This window comes from Lutra lutra, chromosome 5, assembly GCF_902655055.1.
Source record: "Lutra lutra chromosome 5, mLutLut1.2, whole genome shotgun sequence".
Lineage (NCBI taxonomy): Eukaryota > Metazoa > Chordata > Mammalia > Carnivora > Mustelidae > Lutra > Lutra lutra.
The window spans coordinates 56,508,066-56,520,704 of NC_062282.1; positions in this window are offsets into that span (position 1 = coordinate 56,508,066).

The following is a 12,639-nucleotide window of genomic DNA, read 5'->3' on the forward strand; positions in this document are numbered from 1 at the left end:
TTTGACCTAATTCTTTAAGAAATAAAAGTAAAATTAAATTAAATTAAAATTAATAAGCTTTTGCCTAGATTACTACCTGGAGCTTATATCCATAATGAAACTAATTAGTAATTTTTTTGTCACTTAGTACTAATTTTAACTGGAAGATATGAGAAATTATTTTTCTGTCACTTTTTTAAGTGACCAAGTATACGTTAATCATACATCTGAATGTCATCCAGTGGGACACCCACATTGTGCAGGTCACTAATGGTAAAGGAAAGGCTGAATTGTGTCTATAAACCTTCCCGGAAGAAGTTATAGGGTTCCTTATAACTAAGGAAGACAAAAGAAAGCTGTATAAAATATGTAAATACCTATTATTTCCCATCTTACAATGGCAGGAGAAATATACAAATCAGATGTCAGAAGGGCTCGGTCAAGGGAACATAATAATCAAGAAAAGTTTTATACCTATCATTTCATTAGAGTTGGCCCTGGAAGGGTACCTATTATTTTATACAGAAAATAATAATAATGAATACATTTAAGAAGGAGAATAAACTTTGGTAGGTAGAGAAATAATGTAGAATATTCAGGGAAGATAAATATGTTTATTAGAGCTTAAATTTTGGTGTGTAAGTAGTAAATGCTGGAAGTGATGATCTAGACAAAGTTTGTAAAGGACCTGAGTTACAGGATCACTGTAAACTTAGAAAGTCTATAGATTAAAATCTGTGAGCTAGGAATATTGACTTGTCTATAAAGTTCCAAGTGTTCAGAGCAAGAAGTTAATAGAAAAGAAAAGAAAAGTTAGGAGGCAGTTGAAATAGGGAGGGTATGCTGAAGTGTATCAGCAGGAGCTAGAGAATTTCATAACTGATTAGACTGATACAGAGAGAAAAAGAGGATAATAGCATAAGAAATACTTTAGTTTGAAAAGGAAAAAAAACACTATGAGTTTAGCTTAACAAATGTTGAATATGCAATAGGAGTAAGGCAGAATGAGTAAAGGGCTGGACATAAAGGATGAAGCTGAGACTAAGTATCAAGGTTGGAAATACCTTTTAGAATCATCTGACAATAATTAATAATAATTGGAGCTAATATGAAGATACTGAATGCCAGGTACTCTGCCAAGGGATTTTCACAAATAGCCTTAATTTACTCATTAAAAACATCTATGTATGTACTATTTTTTTCCCATACTATACATAAGGAATCTGAGTTTCTGATGAGTTTCTTTTTCCAAGGTCACACAAACAATCAGTGGCAGATCTAAGATTTAATCTCGGGAAGTCCAACTTCTTTTATTAACATCTTTTCTCTATTGAGTCAGAAATCAAACCTAATGCCACAATCCTTTGAAATTGTTGAGGGCTGTGGAGTAAGGAAATAAATAAGGAGGATAATAAATAAGACATAAATTTGGGGAGACATATAACAAGGATTTGAAGAATGAAAATTAGCAATAAGCAGAAGGATGAGATTTAGCATAATCCAAATCATGATGACATGAACTTGCACAGACTTAATTTGAGGGGGGGAGTACATTATTCCCTGCCCAGGTTCTCCTAAGGCCCCATATAGGAACTATTTTATCTGCTTCTTCACTTTGACCTTGTCCTCAAAGCTCTTCACTGTCACCCTCCTCTTGATGACCTCTTGAGTTTGTCCTTTCCACTGTTATACCATCTGCTATGACAAAAGTGTTACTCTCCTTCCCAGGTCTTTCATGAATCACCTAAAACATAACTGAGGATACACTATCATTTTAAATAATGTGGAGTAAATAAGGTGGAAACAGGAAATGTGTTAGACCTATGCCAAGTTCCCTTATCCTACCACTTATCAGCCTTGTTTTTGAGCTGCTTCTCCATGGCCAGGGACAGCTAGCTCATCCCAGAACTAAAATCCCCCCAGGCACTTTGGTTTCTCTTCAGCTGGGCTGAATTGATTCTCAGCATTAGAGAAAAGTGATGCTCGGGTCTTTTATTGTTTTTTTTTTGTTGTTGTTGTTGTTGTTTGTTTGCTTGTTTTGTTTTACTTGTTGTTGATTCATTGTTCACTCAAATGATACTGTCTTTCCTTATAGAATTCTTATGCACAGCCCCAGGATTAATCTACCTAAAGTTTGGATATTTCTCCTATTGTGAGAATATAGAGCTCTTCAGGGAGAACTAGACACTAGGCTTAGGAGACAAACTGTTAAATAATCAGAATAATATATCCCTTCAATTTACCTTCAAATTCTGACCTCATGGAAAAGGGACAGAGACAAGCAAAAGCCTCTGTTGATTTAATAAATTCGAAATAAGTAAATAAATGATAACCAGGATGTGCCTAAAAACTACCCCATGAAAGAAACAACACTGAATTTAGAAAATCTTTTCTTTTCTTTTTTTTTTTTTTAACAAATGTCCTCCTTGTCACTTTTATATGCTTTACAATAAATATCAGTTTTCCGTGGTACTCCTGCGGAAGGGAAATAAAGGATGGATTCATTTATGAATGAAGTGATCAAGGAAGGACTAACTCCTGAGTCTGGGTATCTTCATGACCATGTTTGGTTTCTGCCAAAGTGGTTTGCAACCATTGGCTGTTAAATACAAGCATGGGGCATCAAGAGTTTTTGAAAGGAAGTCTCAGATAATTAATGTCAAGTCCAGGATATTAACTAGCTAGATCTGAAGAACAGAGACCTTTTCTTCTTATAATAGTCATCAAATACAATAGGTGGCATTTTAAATATTTAATAAAATATGAATAATAAATAACACTGTAAATAAAAGGTCAGAAGCTCTACTAACACTAGGGAACTCTAACACTCGAGGGGACCAAACACTGGAGTATTTATTTGAGGCAACTGCCCTCTGTGGTCTCTAAGGAATGGTCTGACTGACCTGAAAGGTCTTTTCCATTTTGGGTTAATTTAGTTTTATGAAAAATATGCTTCTAAGGTGTCTGTACTCAGGAAATACTTAGGAGACCCCAGTCTTTATTAAATGAGAAAAAATATTAAATTGTTTAATCTCCAGGGTCATATATATGTTTACATTTCAAAATAAAATATTCAGCTGTGCTGCATTTAGTTCTTTGATTTTGTTTGTTGGTTGGGTGAAATACTGTACCATTTACACCTTTTTAATAAAGGAGACTGACTTGTTTAGTCCCTCTAGTATTTACTATTCCTGTCTGAGACTGAAGGAACCCTAGATGAAATGAACTCAGGAAAAGAAAATGGTGGAAAAGAATTTATATAACACTGTGGTCAAGAAAACGAGTGAAAAAGTAAATGACTCTAAAGTTGAAGCTGAAAAGTTAACACATTAACCTGCTGATAATTACCAGAGAGTCCGAATTTAAGAGTTACTTCTGCAGTCCTATTTCACACAATTGATGTGGTTTTGCTTCTGCTTGTTTGGTAGAGTTCCCAGGTATAAAACTAATACTAGGCCACCCAGGAAAATTTTGTTCTTTTTAGCTTTCTGCTCTCTTTATGTTGTAACATCTTATTTGGGTTACATTTCCCCTTTGGGCTTTGTTCACTTATTATGTGTGGTGAAATGTATGTAGGTTTTGCTTAACAACTGATTGATTTCTTAAATATTGGAGCAAGATATGACGCTGCATTTAAGCTCTTTAGCAAAAACAGAATTCTCACTCCATTGCACAGACTGTGGAAAATAGAGTTTACTTTTTGCAAGATGACTGGCAATTAATGCTCCATCAGGGAACTTCTAATGAATTTTTCCCACCCATCTTAAACTAAGTTCAGTTTAATACCAAATGTATTATTAAAACTAGTATCTTCTCCAAAACTCATACTGAATATTCAGGTGTCATGTCAAGGGAGTAAGGAATACTGAGCAATGAACTGTATACTGGATGTAAATGAAATATAAAACAAGTTAAAAAACCCAGATATTCTTTACTTTTCTTTGACTTTACTTTTATCTATTATTTATTCTGTATTATATTTTATAGCAAAATGTTTGAGAAATCTGAAGCACAAACAACATATGGGGGACTAAATATTTTGTAGGCTTAATGATGTATTAGTATTTTGCTTCGTATGAAATTCTAATCACCAGATATGTTTATCACTGCAGATGGAGTATGCAGGCTCCTCATACCTCAGGGGATTACAGAATCCAAACATCTGTAACATCCCATCACAATATACAAAATTTAAAAGAATGAATTAATGAGAAAAATGAATGGAAATAAAAGTTTATTATTAATACCATCTTGTATTTATAATTACCAAGGAGCTCTATGTGACTTAGAGACCTTGATTCTTCCTTTAAAAGTGTAATGAGATATTAAAACACAATCTAGATATAAGTTGAAGAAATAGGCAATAATCTTGATTCCATTTTCAGTTGGTTGGTTTGGAGCTGAGATAAAGACATGCCATAATTAATGCAGTCCACATATTAGGTTATTTATACAATTGAAACACCTGGCTCATAATTGGTTGTTTCACTAAATTCAACCAGATATTTTCTAAACATATTAAAACCCTATTAATTGGAAAACAGAGATAGAAGTGTTGTTTGGGTAATGTAAATATACTGCTTTAACTGAAAGGAGTCAGTGATGATGAATCAGAAATATATATTGACTTGAGAACACATAATACCATTTAGTTGTTTGGAAAAGACTTCATGTATATATTCCTGTTCTCATGAGTTTTGTCTTTTTTATAAAGCCAAGTGCATGGAATAATAAATTAACATTTCGTTCTGATGACTAATTTCTGATTTATTCATCATTGTAATTTTTAAAAAGTGTTCTGAGGATCTCTGCTAGGAGATGGGATGAATTGAAAATAATCTTATAATCAAGTGTAGAAGATAATTGTGTAAACAATGGTCACCTCCCAGAAAAGCCTTTTGCATTGTCATAAATTCAAATTATATATATATATATATATATATATATATATATATATATATATGGAAGGACTTATGGAAGAACTTTTTAAAGCTGTATGGTGTAGTTTAGGCAAATTTTGATTTATGGCCTCTCAAAATCATATATTTTTAAAAGATTTTATTTATTCAATTGGTGGCGGGGGCAGGGGCAGTGAGCAGGAAAGAGGGAGTGAGTACCTGTGGGAGGAGGGGCAGAGGGAGATGGAGAAGCAGACTCCCCAGTGAGCAGGGAACTGGACACAGGACTCAATCCCAGGCCCCTGAGATCATGACTTGAGCCAAAGGCAGACACTTAACCAAATGAGTCACTCAAGGGACCCATAGAAATAATATTTTTAATGGAATTAGGGCTTAGGAAGAGAAGGGAATGCTTCATCAATAACACTGTAAGAGTAGTAATTGCATGGGTTCTAAAGCTGGACTATCTGAATTCTAGTCTTGGATCTGCCAATATAGCTCTGTGAGTTGGAGCAAATCAACACTCAGTGATTCATTTTCCATATCTATAGAACGTGCATAATAATATAATTGGCTTAATGGAGTCATTTGAGGATTAAAATAGTTTATTTGTATATATACATGCATGTGTTTATATATATGTGTATGTGTCTATAAATGTATATGTAGATTGATAAATTGATGTATATAGATATTGCTATATCTATAGCTATATTGATTTTTCTAACTTTCTATATCATTAAGCATGGCATAGCACATGGTAAGGGTTATATATAAATTTTATATATATTTTTAAGATTTTATTTATTATTATTTTTAAGATTTTATTTATTATTAGAGAGAGAAAGAGAGAGAAGCTGTGCATGTGCAAGTGGGCAGAGGGACAAAGGGAGAGGAGAGAGAGAATCAAGCAGACTATGTGCTGAGTGCCAAGCCAAATACAGGGCTAGATCTCAGCACCCTGAGACCTTGACCTGAGCCAAAATGAAGAGTCAGACACTCAACTAACTGAGTCACCCAGGCACCCCAGTTTTAACTATTTTTAATTATTTTTGTTGCTTTGGAATTATAGTTTGTATAAAGCATAACATGTACAAAGAAAATTTTCTAGTCTTAGTAAACGATGTGATTTGATAACACTGATGATAATGTCTACTTGTCAGTGATATATATCCTAATACTTGGTTCCTGTCAGTTAGAGATAAAAGGGGGGAGGAGAGTTATTGGATGAAGAGAATCTCACTCTAAACTGGTAAACAGAGAAACTATTTAACCATACCTTATCCAGCAGTAGTCAACAGCTTCTTTGATAGGCAATCCATGTAGTGGGACATACCAAATGCTATGACCTATTATCTAAGAGTCAGTGTGTTTTGAGCACACACACACACACACACCACACACACAAATTTAATTTTACAATGGTTTACTCCTCCACTGTCCCATATTCTGACCTCCTCTGACTAAATTGGGCTTCAGTGAAAATCCTAAATGTTGACAAATATTATAGAGAATTTTATTTTATTTTATTTTTTTTAGCCCACAAAGATTATCCTAAGTTTCATTATAGAAAATTGGAAAAACTATAATTGTTCAGAGCTGTGCCCATTTGGTCTAATCTTTTTTGTTTGTTTGTTTTCAATAACAAGAAGGAAATATTCATATAGAGAAATCTGACTTTCTCTAATAATTATTTAAAAAATTAGATTCACTGATTTTTTTCCATATCTATTTATAGCCATCCATTTGAAATGTTCTATTTTTTACCATTAAAACAAAATACTCCAAGAAAATACCAACAGGGCAAAATGTGGTAACTGTTTAGAAATATGGCATCATTTAGATTTTGCAAGAAAGTTTACATGCATGAATTTCAAGGAGACATTTATAAATATTATACATTTTAGGCTATTCAACTCCCTTTGAATTAAACAATAATATCTAATTCTTCTTTAAAAATCATTTGTAGGAAAGGAAACAAAATATTGAAGAAAAGTATAAATTTTTGGAAGACAGCTATGCTTATCCCAATACTACCAAAGCTAAAAGTAGAAATTTTGGAAATCAGAATCAAATAGTCTGGAATGGATAAAGGTCTTATTTTCCTTAAAAAAATAATTGTATGGGGCATCTGGGTGGCTCAGTGGGTTAGGCGTCTGCCTTCAGCTCAGGTCATGATCTCAGGATCCTGGGATTGAGCCCCACATTGGGCTCTCTGCTCAGCGGAGGGCTCGCTTCCTCCTCTCTCTCTCTGCCTGCTTCTCTGCCTATTTGTGATCTCTCTCTCTGGCAAATGAATAAATAAAATCTTAAAAAAAATTAATTGTATATTTTTGAATTTAGTCTGCAATATAGTAAAATGAACATGTTAATAAAAATTATGCATAGCATAGAGAGGCATAGGCAACATTTTATACACACAAATCAGTAGTGATTGATCACTATGATCACTATTGATTTGTGTGTATAAGATGGCAACACCTTACTGATCTACTTTATATTTTATTTTTTAAAAAGATTTTATTTATTTGTCAGAGAGAGAGGGAGAGAGAGCGAGCACAGGCAGATAGAATGCCAGGCAGAGGCAGAGGGAGAAGCAGGCTCCCCGCCAAGCAAGCAGCCTGATGTGGGACTCGATCCCAGGACGCTGGGATCATGACCTGAGCCGAAGGCAGCTGCTTAACCAATTGAGCCACCCAGGCGTCCCACTGATCTACTTTTTAAATTATTGACTGGATTGATATACTACCTAAAGGGACTAGGTCAACAATGACTAAACACATTATTTCAACATTGGCAAAAATAAATAGATCATTGTATTACTTCCAGTTAATGACTTGGTACCATGGGAACTTTCCTAAGTGAAATGTCTTAATTGAGGCATTTCATGAAGTGCAAATAATTATAAACAATTGATTCAAATAATTTATTTTTTACTTTTAACTTTGAAATAACAACCTCTATTTTCATCATCACTATTTTGTTTTCCGTGTGATTATCATATGCATGTTGGGTTAACTGGGTTACTAATCTGTAATAATGACAATAAGAGGGTCAAAAACTTAGAAATTTGAGAAACACATCCATTTTCAGATAATTTTAAGGAAAACTTTTCCATATACTTTAAAGTACTACAATGAGGGAGAGAAAGAACAGCATTAAATAGTTAATAGTGATCTTTAGGAGATTATGTTAAAAAAAACACACAAATGATATTTAATTTCAAAAGTAGTTAGATTTGGTAGGCATTATAGAGGAAGTCATTTTTTTCTGTTTATTCTCTGAAGAAATATTCTTCTTACAGAGGAATTCTCATTATCCAATATTTACTAAATTAGAGAGGGGTTCAACAAAAAATCCACCCTGCACCAAATAATTTGATTGCAGCCATGCTCATTCTTTCATGTATTATCTGTGACTGCTTCTACACTACCATGACTGAGCTTAGTTGTGACAGAGACACAGACCTAAACCTAAAAGACACAGACAGAGACCTAAAATATTTATTACTGGCTTTTTATAGAATAAGTTTGCTGTCTCCTGATTTAAAGGTTCAAAATACATCCTTACATGAGCCAAGTTTACTAAAATTTGACTACTTATAAAGTTTGTTTCTATTTAATCATATCTTCTCACAGAACAATACTATTTATTGCCTGAACACTTTTGGATATCTTGCTGATTTCTAGTTTTGAAATATGGCAATGTTATTTAGATACAGAGCAACAGGGTTGCAAAGTTACATAGTAAATCTTGGAAAAAGCCACAGGATTCCATGAAGTAGATGAGAGCGACAGGAGAACTGTTGGGATAACTTGTCAAGCGATTGATTAAGATGGGAGCATCTGGGATTAGAGCATTGACAAAACTCAAAAGTTATCTCTTAAGTAAAAATTAATAAGAACAGTGAAATGTTTGATGTTTCAAAAGCATGATTTATGCTTGGGAAAATTTACAAACCCTGAAATATTTTTGGATAAAGACCCTTTCAATGGGGCGCCTGGGTGGCTCAGTGGGTTAAAGCCTCTGCCTTCGGCTCAGGTCATGATCTCAGGGTCCTGGGATCGAGCCCCGCATCAGGCTCTCTGCTCAGCAGGGAGCCTGCTTCCTCCTCTCTCTCTGTCTGCCTCTCTGCCTACTTGTGATCTCTGTCTGTCAAATAAATAAATAAAATCTTAAAAAAAAACAACCCTTTCAATGCTTACAAAGTGGTGATAGTTACAAAGTGAGAGATGTCATTTTCTTGATATAACAAATTTTTACCAGGAAAATTATGTCCTGAAAACAACTGATCCATGTATTATTAACTCTACAAATGAGTGGATGATTATTAACTATAATCTAAATATTGCTCAGAAAAACTAAATATTATATTTGAGATAAAGTTCCCTTTTACTTTTTACTATATAGCAGCAGATTCATTGTAAGTATCATGAAGTACCAGTTACTCCTAAAAAAAAAAAAAAAAAGCCCTCAGACAAGAATTACAATTTGTAATAACACAGAGGGCATTGGAAGATGGAGAGGAGAAGTGAGTTGGGTGAAATTGGAGTGGGAGACAAACCATGAGAGACTGTGGACTCTGAGAAACAAACTCAGGGTTTTGGAGGGGAGGAGAGTGGTGGGTTGGGTGAGCCTGGTGGTGAGTATTATGGAGGGCACATATTGTGTGGAACACTGGGTGTGGTGCATACACAATGAATTCTGGAACACTGAAAAGAAATAAAATTTTAATAAAAGAATTACAATTTGGTATTTGGGAAAGCATGCATATATATACACACACATACATTTTTGTATGAATGTTTAAAAGTTAGTCTACTATTACATAATGTTTCCAACAAACCTTTTAAAGTAGAAGTCTAAATATTCCATATTCCCTCTTGTTGTGAATATAGGTTAATTTGGCTGAACCATCAGCTTTTCTGCTAGATCTAAATCATGGATCTTTTACATGTTCTTTTGAAAATAGGAACAATGAGTGGAGAAACATAAATACTCATGAAAGTTTTGATATTTTATAAGTAAGAGAAAAAACTAATTGGGTCTTATCTTCCTAGAGCAAAATATCTATGGGACAACTTATCACCAAATTTTTAATATGCAATTTTAGAGGTAGTTAAATTTAAAACAGGATTTCTTTTCTTTCTTTTTTTTTTTTCTGTTAAGTGTGCAGAAAATGATATAGCTGCTTGACAACAAACAATAATTTTCTTCCAAATTACTTTTTCTCCCTATAGCATTAATTTACTTTTTCTACCCATATGCCACCTTTTACCTTTGGAAGGTCTGCTGCTAACTATATTATATAACTATATTTTCATGAATCATGGATACCCCTGAGGTAACTATGCAGAGGAGACAATGTTTGGCCAGGGTGAATTGAGGTAGGACAGAGGGCTAGGGTGCTGCAAAAGGTTTATGTAGGCTTATTATTTATTTAGGGTTAAAACAGCTAAGGGATCCAGAACTCTGAGCTCTCATTGGTTTAAGTTTTATAGGATAGCTGAGAAGTTTGTTTAAATTGACATGTGTGTCAATTATTATTTAAACAGCTCAGTCCCAGACTTAGTAAAAAAAAAAAAAAATCATCGTAAGGAAAACATACCTGACAGATTTTTTTGACTTAATGATAGATAATGTCATAGATGTTTTCTTGTATCAAAGTCAACACATCATTTACTCTGCTTTCTAGTGTTATGAGTGGCGTTTAGTTTAAAGTTTTCTGTCTTTCCTAACATTCCCAAGTGATTTAATTTTCTCATTTTGCAATGAGAGTTGCAATCATGACAGAAAAGGTTATGTCCTTCATAGACAGATTTCTATGAACAGCAAGGTCTCACTAGGATTTTTATCAGCATTCACTAAAAGTATGCTGTTGCACGTCAGATAAATCTATTCATAACCGCCATGTTAAGCTAAATAATGTAAATTTAAAGTAGGATTCGTTTACATTGTGCTTTATACCTGATAATTGTTGATGAGCTATTGCATAAAAGCAGTTAACAAGAAAGGATTCATCCTTGTACACAGGTATACTCATATCTACATTCTGTTCATTTTGACTTTTTCACAGAATGTAAGAACAGTGTAAAATACTGTAGGCAGACATATTATTCAGACTTCTTTTTTTAAATCTGACTTATGAATTACATTTCCTACTAAAAATTTAACTACCTCAGGTTCTCAAAGCTTGACTCAGAATCCGATAACACACGTATGACATATACCGTTATTTACCTGGGTTGAAGGATCATTTTTGTCAATGAACCATGAAATGTGTTATGGCAAAGTGCTTTGCTAAGAACTGATTACATGGAATTCATGTGGTAACAAAACTGAACAATTCAGTAACTTAAGACATCACTTATTCTTCCCAGCAAGCTAATGTTTCATGTATCTCCTTTAGAGAACAGAGATCACAGATCTCTGCTTTTCCTGCTTTAGCAGGATTAATGATTTTATAAGATTTTGCCAAATAATAACAAGATAATATATCTTCCTTATTCATAAAAGCCAAGTTCATTCCGGTGCTTATTTCTGTGTCGTAAAACTGAAGGCTCTTAAATGACAAAGCATTTGAAAAACACTGAAAAATAAATTCAGAATACTCTGTTTGGTTATATTTATTATGGGAACTTGAGCCAGTAACACAAATCTCTCAATTTTCAACTTTACCCAGGGATATACTACAATGTGTCTTGTTCCCAAGAGGACAGCAGGGCAGTAACACTAATGTTATTGATGGTTTAAACCCCCATTTCTCAACCAGCCTCTTCACATAAAGGATTTAGGCCTCAGTGGGTTTTTAGGCCTCCTTTACACCTTTTGTTTCAGATTAAACCAGAAGGGTCTGCTAAGAGAGGCAGCACTACTTGATAGGGCCAAGCCTGAACTTAAAATCTGTCTTGGTCATTTTCATGCTGCTTAAATTATTTTCACCTCCGTGCTTTAGTGTCTTCCTCTGTAAAATAAGAAAAAAAAATGTCTACTTCATATAAGGATTTAATGACTATAAAAATAATATTCATATAAATATCTTAGGAAAGGGTCTGACAAATGGCAGATATCAATAAATACAAGCTAGTGGTGTTATAAATTATTATTAAACTACCTGATTGGGTACTTCTTTTTCTAGACTCCACAGGTTTATTTTAATCTTTTAATCCTATTAAACTAACTTTAGAGGATGAACTAGAAGGAAAAAACCACAAGGAAGAAAAACATTTAATCTCCATCTCTTCCACATTATAAACCCTCTTAAAAAAACATTTCCCAGTTATCCAGTTATTGTATCAGACAACCCAAATCATCTTTTCTTTTTTTTTTTAAGATTTTATTTATTTATTTGAGAGAGAAAGAGAGAGAGCATGAGAGGGAGAAGCAGACTCCCTGTGGAGCTGGGAGCCTGATGCAGGACTAGATTCCCAGACTCTAGGATCATGACCTGAGCTGAGGGCAGTGGCCCAGCCAAGTGAGCCACCCAGGCACCCATAGCCAAAATCATCTTTTGATAATTCCTTCATACTCCTTACCTCCTACAATCAAAAAGTAAGTCCTGCGTATTTCACCTTTAAAGACATTTTAATTCCTTCGCTCTCTCCATATTCCACTGCAGCCTACTACAAAATGCTGTCATCCATTCTATTCTCATACCACATCAACAGTGACTGGCAGACCTTTGCACTGAGAATAAACTGCAAAACACATTTCCTTATTCTGTAAATTCCTGAATGATCTCGCCTGCACCTAGCCCCCAACC